Source organism: Oncorhynchus clarkii, chromosome 17 (genome assembly GCF_045791955.1).
Source record: "Oncorhynchus clarkii lewisi isolate Uvic-CL-2024 chromosome 17, UVic_Ocla_1.0, whole genome shotgun sequence".
NCBI classification, from domain to species: Eukaryota; Metazoa; Chordata; class Actinopteri; order Salmoniformes; family Salmonidae; genus Oncorhynchus; species Oncorhynchus clarkii.
Window position 1 is genome coordinate 17566343 of NC_092163.1, and position 9898 is coordinate 17576240.

Here is a 9898-nt window from a genome sequence, read left to right on the forward strand (position 1 = left end):
TTAGTGTTAGGGACAGAAAGTAGCCTATATGTGGGAGGCTAGGAGCCATTTATGTGTTGTATAGTTTATGTGTATTTGGGATGTCACTTCTTGTCACTGGGGGCAGTAATGCATAAGGTGATGGGTCAGGTTGTAGATTAGGTTAGGTTAAAAGGTAGACTCCGTGAGATGACGCGAGATGACGTAGATGCACAAAGTTAATCGTAGTAGTGGGTTTTCCGCAACAATCAGAAGCGTTGAAGTGCGAGGCTAAACTTTTCTGCTGTTGTGCTACTGTAGCTACCCTCATTGTAGCAGCGTGAATTGCACCCGTGCTGCACATGCGCAAATACTCTGTGTGACTCAGTGAGCAAATACTCTGTGTGACTCAGTCACACTCTGTGTGACTCTGTGTGACTCATTCTTTGGATAAAAATTGTCTGACTGGCACCTATGTAGCACATGGGGATGTGTAAAACATACTCCTCAGCCTGAAGTGTCTCCACTTACGCCAGCGAATAGCTAGCTATGTGACCAAAGACATGACTGAAACAGGAACACATTTTTATGGGATTTATCTGTACAGGGGATATATACAAATAAATGTGATATTTAAGGCCCTCTCTCACTAATTGATTGTACAATGTACAAAAAATTAGGCAATGTGTGAAAAAATTGCTAAAGACACAAATATACCACTTACCACAATTACCAACAATTGGAACAGTGGTAAACTTGCCTGGTATTGGACACAAGTGTATCTTGTCCCTACGCATAGTGACAAAGATGGTTCGGGAGACAAAGAAGAACCCAAGGGCCAAAGTTGGAGAATAACAGAACTTGGTGGCATCTTCGGGTCACCAAGTCTCCAAATCTACAATGACATGCCACCTCCATGCCAATTGGTTCTTTGGAAGGGTTGCCAGAAAAAAACTTTGAGAGCAACAATCAAATGTAAATGCCTGGAGTTTTCTAAACGGCCTTGGTCCTTGGATTGGAACCAGTGTTATGGTCCGATGACACGAAAATAGAGCTCTTTGGCCACGCAAACCAGTGGTGGCTTTTGCATCGAAAGAAGGATGCACATGCAGAACATAACCTCATATCTACTGTAAAATATGGTGGTGGATCTTTATTATGGGACTGTTTTGCTTCCACTAAACTCTACCAAGTACCAGGACATTTTTGCCCAAAACCTGGCTGCCTCTGCTAGGAGGCTGAAATGTGGCCGCAAGTGGATCTTCCAGCAAGACAATAACCACACGCACACATCAGAATCCACAAATAAATAGTAAATTGACCACAAAATCTACATTTTCCAATGACCAATTCAGTTTCCGGTCTTAAACCACATTGAAAACCTGTGGTTTATATTGAAGAGAGCAGTCCATAAGCACAGACTGAAGGATATCAAGGATGTGGAAATATTTTGTATGGATCCCTCCCAATGTCTTCCCCAAACTCATAAAACATTTTAGAAAAAGGCTCAGTGTCGTTATCCTCTAAAGGGTGCCGGAGTTTTGAAAACGGGTGCCAATAATTTTGACACCTATCTTTTGGAGTTTTTTTTATACATTTGCCTGGTATTGAACGCAAGTGTATCTTGTTCCCACACATAGTGAGGAATATGGCTTGGCCACTCCAAGGGCCGAAGTTGGAAAATTACAGAACTTGGTCTCCAAATCTACAATTATTGGGGGCTCCCGAGTGGCAACGTGGTCTAAGGCACTGCATCTTAGTGCTAGAGGCATCACTACAGACTGGTTTGATTCCAGGCTGTATCACAACCGGCCGTGATTGGGAGTCCCATAGGGCGGCGCACAATTGGCCCATCATCGTCCGGGTTAGGGTATACCGTCAATGTAAATAAGAATTTGTTCTTAACTGACTTGCCTAGTTAAATAAAGGTTCAATAAAATAAAACATTTGACACCATATCCTACAATTTTATAGGTTAGTCCTATTTATAGTCACCTCCAAAAATGTTTTGACACCTATCTTTTTGAGAATAAAATGTATTACTTGTATTACTTGTTAAAAATGTATTTATTTTTGCAATTGTATTAGTATAAAATATAATTAGCCATTTTTTAAGGGTGCCACAAATGTTGGAGTTGTACTGTAATTCTGTGCATTTGATGTCCACTCTCCAAATTGGAACGATAGGCACATTTCCAATATATAGATGTATTGAATATCAAGGTCTTGAATCTATTGAGTTGTAATAGAATCGACTCAAACCTTGTATTCAGACTGATCCAAATGTCAACCCCAGTAAGAACTGAACTGAATATAGCAGCATCCCAATGTGGAGGCCCCTGAAACTTCCCTGCTCATCATATTATTATGCTCCAATAATCTCCTTTCTTCCTCATACAAGTGCTCTGTGTGCTGGTGCCCACCAAATAGACAATGGAATCCAGCTGAGAAGGGGTCAATAATCTGACACTCATACGGACGCAGGCACGCACACACATGAGCACATACACACACACACATACAACAGATAGCACCCCAATTCTGAGTTAATGCCATCATACATCTTGGTTCTTTATTTATTTTGTTTTTAGCCAACACCACATTCCTGTGTGCAATGGATTAAAACCAATCTCAGGGAGACAATTACAGATACGGTATTCACAATTATTTTATAAAGAAATTGTTTTATCATGCACTTGAACTCAATATGGATATTTACACATTACTTAACTAGAAAATAATGCACTTTTATCAGCACATATCTTCTCTTCCATGAATAACTCTCAATAACAGCAAGACTTGTCATGTAAGTATTCAAAAAGACACTAGAGGGCAGTACATACCTAATATAATTCAGGAGATTCAGACATGGAATTACCATGCTGAATTTACTGTGTATTAGATTTGATCAACAATATAATGGGGATGAAACTCTTTTGAAACAATCAAATTGTTACACTACATCAACATTAGAATACAGTGACAAGTTCTAGAATCTGGCCTAGAATAGCCGCATTCAATTAGTACAACTAGTATTGTCACAGATACAGTGCCTTCAGAAAGTATTCACACCCCTTGACCTATTCCACTTTGTGTTACATCGTGGATTCAAAATTGATGAAGTATTTGTTTTTACCCATCTACACACAATAACCCATAATGACAAAGTGAAAAAAATGTGTACAAATTATTTACACCTTTATTGAAAATTAAGTACAGGAATATCTCATTTACATAAGTATTCACACACCTGAGTCACTACTTTGTAGAACATCTTTGGTGGCGATTACAACTTTAAGTCGTCTTGGGTATGTATGCATCAGCTTTGCACATTTGGATTTGAGGATTTTGCCCATTCTTCCTTAAATATTTTTTCAAGCTCTGTTAAATTAGATGGGGAGTGACAGTGAACAGCAATCTTCAAGTCTTTCCACAGATGTTCAATGGTATTCAAGTCAGGCTTTTGTCTGGGTCACTCAAGGACTTTCATAAACTTGTTCTGAAGTCATTCCAGCATTGCTTTGGCTGTATGCTTGGGGTCATTGTCCTGTAGGAACATAAATCTTTTCCCTGGTCTAAGGTCATTTGCACTCTGAAGCAGGTTCTCATCAAGGATTTGCCTGTATTTGGCTCCATTTATTGTTCCCTCTATCCTTACCAGTCTCCTAGTCCCTGCCCCTGAAAAAGCATCCCCATAGCATGATTCTGCCACCACCATGCTTCACGGTAGGGATGTTGTTAGACGGGTGATGAGCTGTGCCTGGTTTTCTCCAGACGTAGCACTTTGCGTATTGGCCAATTAGTTCAATTTGTGTCTCATCAGACCACAGAATCTTTTGCCTCTTTTACATGCCTTTTTGCCAAATCTAGGGGTGCTGTCATCTGCCTTTTTCTCAGGAGTGGCTTCCATCTGGCCAATGTCCCATAAAGCCCAGATTGGTAAAATGCTCTAGAGACCGTTGTCCTTCTGGCAGGTTCTGCCATCTCAGCCAAATAACTCTGTAGTTCTGTCAGTGGTCATTGGGTTCTTGGTCACCTCCTTGACCAAGGTCCTTCTTGCCCAGTTGCTCAGTTTGTTTGGACAGCCAGCTCTTGGCAGCGTCTGGGTAGTTCCATATTTTTTCCATTTCCCAATGATGGAGACCACTGTGCTCTTGGAAAACTATCAACACTCTAGAAACTGTTTTATACCCTTTCCCAGATATATGCCTCATCACAATTATATCTCAGCAATCTATGGACATTTCCTTGAAATTCATGGAATAGTTTCTGCTCTGACATGCACTGTCAACTGTGGGACCTTTATATAGACAGGTGTGTTTCTTTCTAAATCATGTCCAAACAATTGAATTGGCCACAGGTGGACTACAATCAAGTAGTGACACCTCAAGAATGATCAAAGGAAATTGGATGCACCTGAGCTCAACTTGAAGTGTCATAGCAAAGGGGTGTGCATACTTGTGTAAAGGAGACTTCTGTATTTCAAACATTTCTAAAAACATGTTTTCACTTTGTCATTATGAGGTATTGTGTGTAGAAGGGTGAGAAACAGGTCTATCCATTTTGAATTCAGGCTGTAAATGTGGAATAAGTCAAGAAGTATGAATACTTTCTGAAGGCACTGTAGATAGACATTTCATATTCTACATGTTAGAGACGCATGTTTGTTATACATACTATATTTCTATCAGAATGTTCCACAATGTTGTGCCCTGGTGAACGCAGCCCATAAAAGGTCATAAAAGTTGTAATTATCCTAAATGTGTCACACTCTGATCTGTTTCACCTGTCTTTGTGATTGTCATCACCCCCCACCAGGTGTCGCCCATCTTCCCCATTATCCACTGTGTATTCATACCTGTGTTCTCTGTTTGTCTGTTGCCAGTTCGTTTTGTTTCATCAAGCCTACCAGCGGTTTTCCCCTCTGTTCCTGTCTCTCAATTGTTCATGTTTTCTAGTTTTCCCGGTGTTGACCTTTTCTGCCTGCCCTGAGCCTGAGCCTGAGCCTGTCTGCCATCCTGTACCTTTGCCCCACCTATCTGGATTACTGACCTCTGCCTACCCTGACACTGAGCCTGTCTGCCATCCTGTACCTTTGCCCCACCTATCTGGATTACTGACCTCTGCCTACCCTGACACTGAGCCTGTCTGCCATCCTGTACCTTTGCCCCACCTATCTGGATTACTGACCTCTGCCTACCCTGACACTGAGCCTGTCTGCCATCCTGTACCTTTGCCCCACCTATCTGGATTACTGACCTCTGCCTACCCTGACACTGAGCCTGTCTGCCATCCTGTACCTTTGCCCCACCTATCTGGATTACTGACCTCTGCCTACCCTGACACTGAGCCTGTCTGCCATCCTGTACCTTTGCCCCACCTATCTGGATTATTGTCCTCTGCCTACCCTGACACTGAGCCTGTCTGCCATCCTGTACCTTTGCCCCACCTATCTGGATTATTGTCCTCTGCCTACCCTTGACCTGTCTTTTGCCTGTCCCTGTTGGATTAATAAACGGTTGTTACTTTGACGTTGTCTGCATCTGGATCTTACCTGAAACGTGATAAAGTGCATATGGATAAAAATGTAGTTCTCTTCCATTCATAAATCTGAGCAACTTCATATCATAATAATTATCAATTTTATTAACCAATCCACAGTAATCTTAAAATCCACACAAAGAAAAAAACTAGTAGAAGCGATGCACAGGCTTCATTTTCTCCATTTCACATGCTAACAGTAACTGCAACACCATGCTCGTATCCAGCTGCAAAAACATAGAGACAAAGGAAAAGCAATGAATTAACCAATAGCAATGTCAGTTTTGTGAAAGTAGGACTCAGTGGAACTAGGTTTCTTGCAAATGCACGCAAATAATATTACTCAACATTGCTGTAAAGCAGGGGTGAAAAACTCATTTTCTCCTGTGGGCCAAATTGAGTCTTTAACGAAGTCTGAGGGCCACATTGAAATAGTCCTATGTTTTTGGAATTTTCAATGCTCCCTGACTGTCTATCTTTTGTTTCTGTGACAGTGAGCTGGACAGAGTGAAGAGACTGTATACATATAGGTCCATTGTCATTACCCCGCATCCGCTTCCGGCACTTTTCGACACCCTATATAAGTGGCAGTTTGAGGGCAAAAGCATTTAACTTAGTTTTATACCTTTTTCTGTCTCCTTTCCAGGTGGCTGCAGAAGTCCCATCTTCTCCAAAGGTGGCTCCAGAGTCTCTATCTCCCCCATGAGGTAAAATTATTTCTCCAGGATTCTCTGACTCTTTCTGAACCTCCAGATGCCTCGGCACAGTGAGTCATGGATCCTCTGACATGATTTGATTTCTGTGCGCCACAATGCTGCTCTGGCTCGGATGAGCTGGGATCTCTTGCTGCCTTTGGCGAGGCTGACACTGTCTTTACAGATATTGATGACGTCCAGGCCAATGATTAGGGCATTTGAGGCCACGTTACATCGCCTTAATGTCTTAGTGGAGTGGAGCGGAGTGCCTTTTGGAGTCCCAATGTCAGGTAAATCTGCAGCAAGTTTTTTGCCCTCTTGGAGTCCCACCTTGCCTGCACCCATGACCACACCTTTTCCCTTTAGGGTGTCTATTGCGGAGGTATTTTTCACTATGGCATTAATCTTCTTTCCTAAACTCGTACCACCTTTTCACATAATCACTACAACCATTAATGCCTGCCTGTTATGCCCCACAACAGGAAGAATTCTGCTGGCCACCTTCTCCATACTCCCCCAGAATATTTGGATGTCCTCTATGAAATGTTGAAAGACTGTATTGGCTTCCTTACTGTGGTATCTGTTAAAGATTATCTCTGTGACACCAGTGGTTAGACTGTTGACCCCACTGGTCACCCCCATTCCAATCCCTGCGATGGTGAGCCCCAGTGACAGCCCAGCAGTAACAGGGGCAAGACAAAGGCCTGCTATGGTCAGAGCCCCTCCTTTCGCCCCCACTGCACTGCCTACCACACTGGAGATATAACCCCCTTTCTTCATCTTATCTAGTTTGCCAGCTCTCCTTTCCAGCTCTTTTATAAAGTCCAGCATTCTGGAGTGGCACTGACTGAACAGACCAATGAAGCGCAGGGCAGACTCCTGGAACAGGAATGTCAGTCTGAGGTGCTGGTCCATCCTAGCAGGAGGAACATATTCCACTTTTTCATCAGAGACATTGAAACATGTACTGTAGCTGGAATCGATGAATGATCAGAAATGTGTGCCCTCAGTGTTAGTAAGCTAGTATTTGCAAATGTAACATAAAACAAAACTGGAAAGGTTTACCTGATATCACTCAAATAGCGCAAATGGTTAAACATGGTCTGCATGGACTTTTCATTCACTTCAGGGCTGGTGTCAATCATCAAGTTATCATTCTTCTCTCTGCAAAAACAATATATAATAAGGATAATAAAAAACAATATAAATAACTTTTCAGCTAGAACAAAAGTTGCTATAATGTTACATAATAATATAAAGTATCTTACAGCGAGAAAAAAAAGGATAGATCATTTGATTTGAATATTGTGTTTAATAATTTAAACTGATTTCCACTTACGTTTTTCCCAATCCCATTCTCTCACAAAGCTGCTCAGAGATGTGCATGTAATTTTCCAAGTACACGTGCAGCACCTCCACATTGAGGAGGCATGGGGAAAAGAAGGCTGAAGCATCCCTCTTAAAGTGGATGAGGAGAGGACAGGCCATTCTAGCGTAGGTGATGACAGCTCGGACACTTGCTTGTTCCCTCCCCTGAGGCAGAGGACACAACCGGTTTTCATCAGCAAATACAAACAGAGAGGTGACCACCAGCCTCTCCACAGCATCCATGAAGCAGTCCAACCTCTCCAGTACCCTTGAGAGTGTCCTTCAGTACAGCTTCCAGCTCCTTCTCCAGCTCCTTAAGCCTACGGTTTGCAGTCACCTGGGTCAGATAGTCTTTTGTGAACTCTCCTAATGCCTTGGTCTTGTCTTCTGCATTCAAGACTCGGCTGAATTTAAGATTAATTCTGTCTTGCATTTCCTTGATGTTCTTCATCTTGGATTGTTCCTCCTTTCTTTACAGGATCCACCTTGGATGCCTGTCACAGAATTTCTCCACTGTGTGGATATAGCTGAGGGTGTCTGAGATGTATTGGCCCAATAACTCTCTCATTTCCTCTGAGAAATAAGAAGATGCAGTTTAGAAAGGCTTTCTGTCTCAAAGTACTTTACAGGGTCTCTATTGAAGATAAGTACAGTAAAACTACTTTACTAATCACCAACTACACAGATCTGGTCCCAGAAGATCAATGATCAAGAAATATATACCTTAATGCACTGAATCTTGCAGATGGATTTCAGTCAACTTAGGCTACCCATTTAAAATGAAACAATAAAAATGAGTCTGAGATGTGTTCCACCTTCATTCCTTTTTATATCCCTCAAACCAATGTTCTTACTACCAATACTTTGTGATCTTCAGCCATTTGGATTTTGCTCCCTGCTAAGGACTAAGGCATGGTGGCTCGGGTCAAATGTCAGCCAATAGGGATGCTGTTGAGAGCCGGGGTCGAGGTGCTCAGATGCTATTAGCTACCACAAGCAATAGTAATTGTGTTTTCATTGTTATTATGTTAATACAAATATTTCTAGCAGTGTACGTTAAAGCTAGAATCCTTATTTGCTACATACATTTTTGGACTTATAAATTAATGATATATACCCATTGATTCTTCAAAAATACAACTTATACACTGATTATACTAAACATTAAAAACACCTGCCCTTTCCATGACATCGCCTGAACAGGTGAATCCAGGTGAAAGCTATGATCCCTTGTTGATGTCACTTGTTAAATCCACTTCGATTAGTGTAGATAAAGGGGAGGAGACAGGTTAAAGAAGGATTTTTAAGCCTTGAGACAATTGAGATATGGATTGTGTATGTGTGCCATTCTGAGATTGAAAGGGCAAAACATGTAAGTGCATTTGAACTGAGTATGATAATAGGTGCTAGGGGCACCGTTTTGTGTCAAGAACTGCAACGCTGATCGTTTTTTCACGCTCAACAGCTTCCCATGCGTATCAAGAATGGTCCACCACCCAAAGGACATCCAGCCAACTTGACACAACCGTGGGAAGAATTGGAGTCAACTCAGTACTAGGAAGGTGTTCCTGATGTTTGGTATACTCAGTGTATATTCCTGGTGAGCTTTGATTAACTGTTGTACCCCATCAAAACCCCAAATATTATCTTGTTTTATGCCAATGTTTGTAAACAACATAAATGTAAAACATTGTACAGCCTCAAAACATGGTTATAACTATTATTTTTATATCATGTATGGTCAGTCCTATATCATGTATGGTCAGTAATTTGAGTGGTTACATTTCTCAAGGCCCAACCCTCAGCTTTTGCCAATACAGGCAGGGCAACCGCTTTGTTATTGTTACAATTAAGGATTCTAGCTTCAAATCATGACAGCTAACATTGTTCAGATAAATTCAAAAGTGTCCTATGCAGGTCTCAGCTCAGGTGTCAAATCATGACATTGTATATTATAAAATGTAGCTTTTTAAGGAACATTCTGATCTACAGTTTATTGTATGGCGGTTGATTTCCATCCTGATCTGGGTAATTGTTCGATGTGCTGCAGACCCAGATTAAGTATATTAATTTACTAATAAAGCACTTTCAAATGAGATCTCCCTTGACAATGCTTTTTAGTCCAGGAGTCCAATAATTCACTGCACCTGCACTATAACTCTAAAATCCATCAAAAAGTTGTCAACTCCTGGGTTTATAAAACACTTCTGAAAATCGCACCATATTGAAAATGACTGTAGATTTTGCACATGGGCGGTTGAAAGTTTATCTGCTAAGTCATATCAGATGTAATTCCAGCTATTTTATTTTAGCATTTTCAAAATAGAAAGATGTCG

At 41.3% G+C, this 9898-nt stretch overlaps 1 pseudogene; it reads right to left on the reverse strand.

Annotated features, from left to right (window-relative positions):
• Positions 1 to 5583: 5583 nt before the first annotated feature.
• LOC139370391 (uncharacterized) lies at positions 5584 to 8131 on the reverse strand (annotated as a pseudogene).
• Positions 8132 to 9898: the final 1767 nt, after the last annotated feature.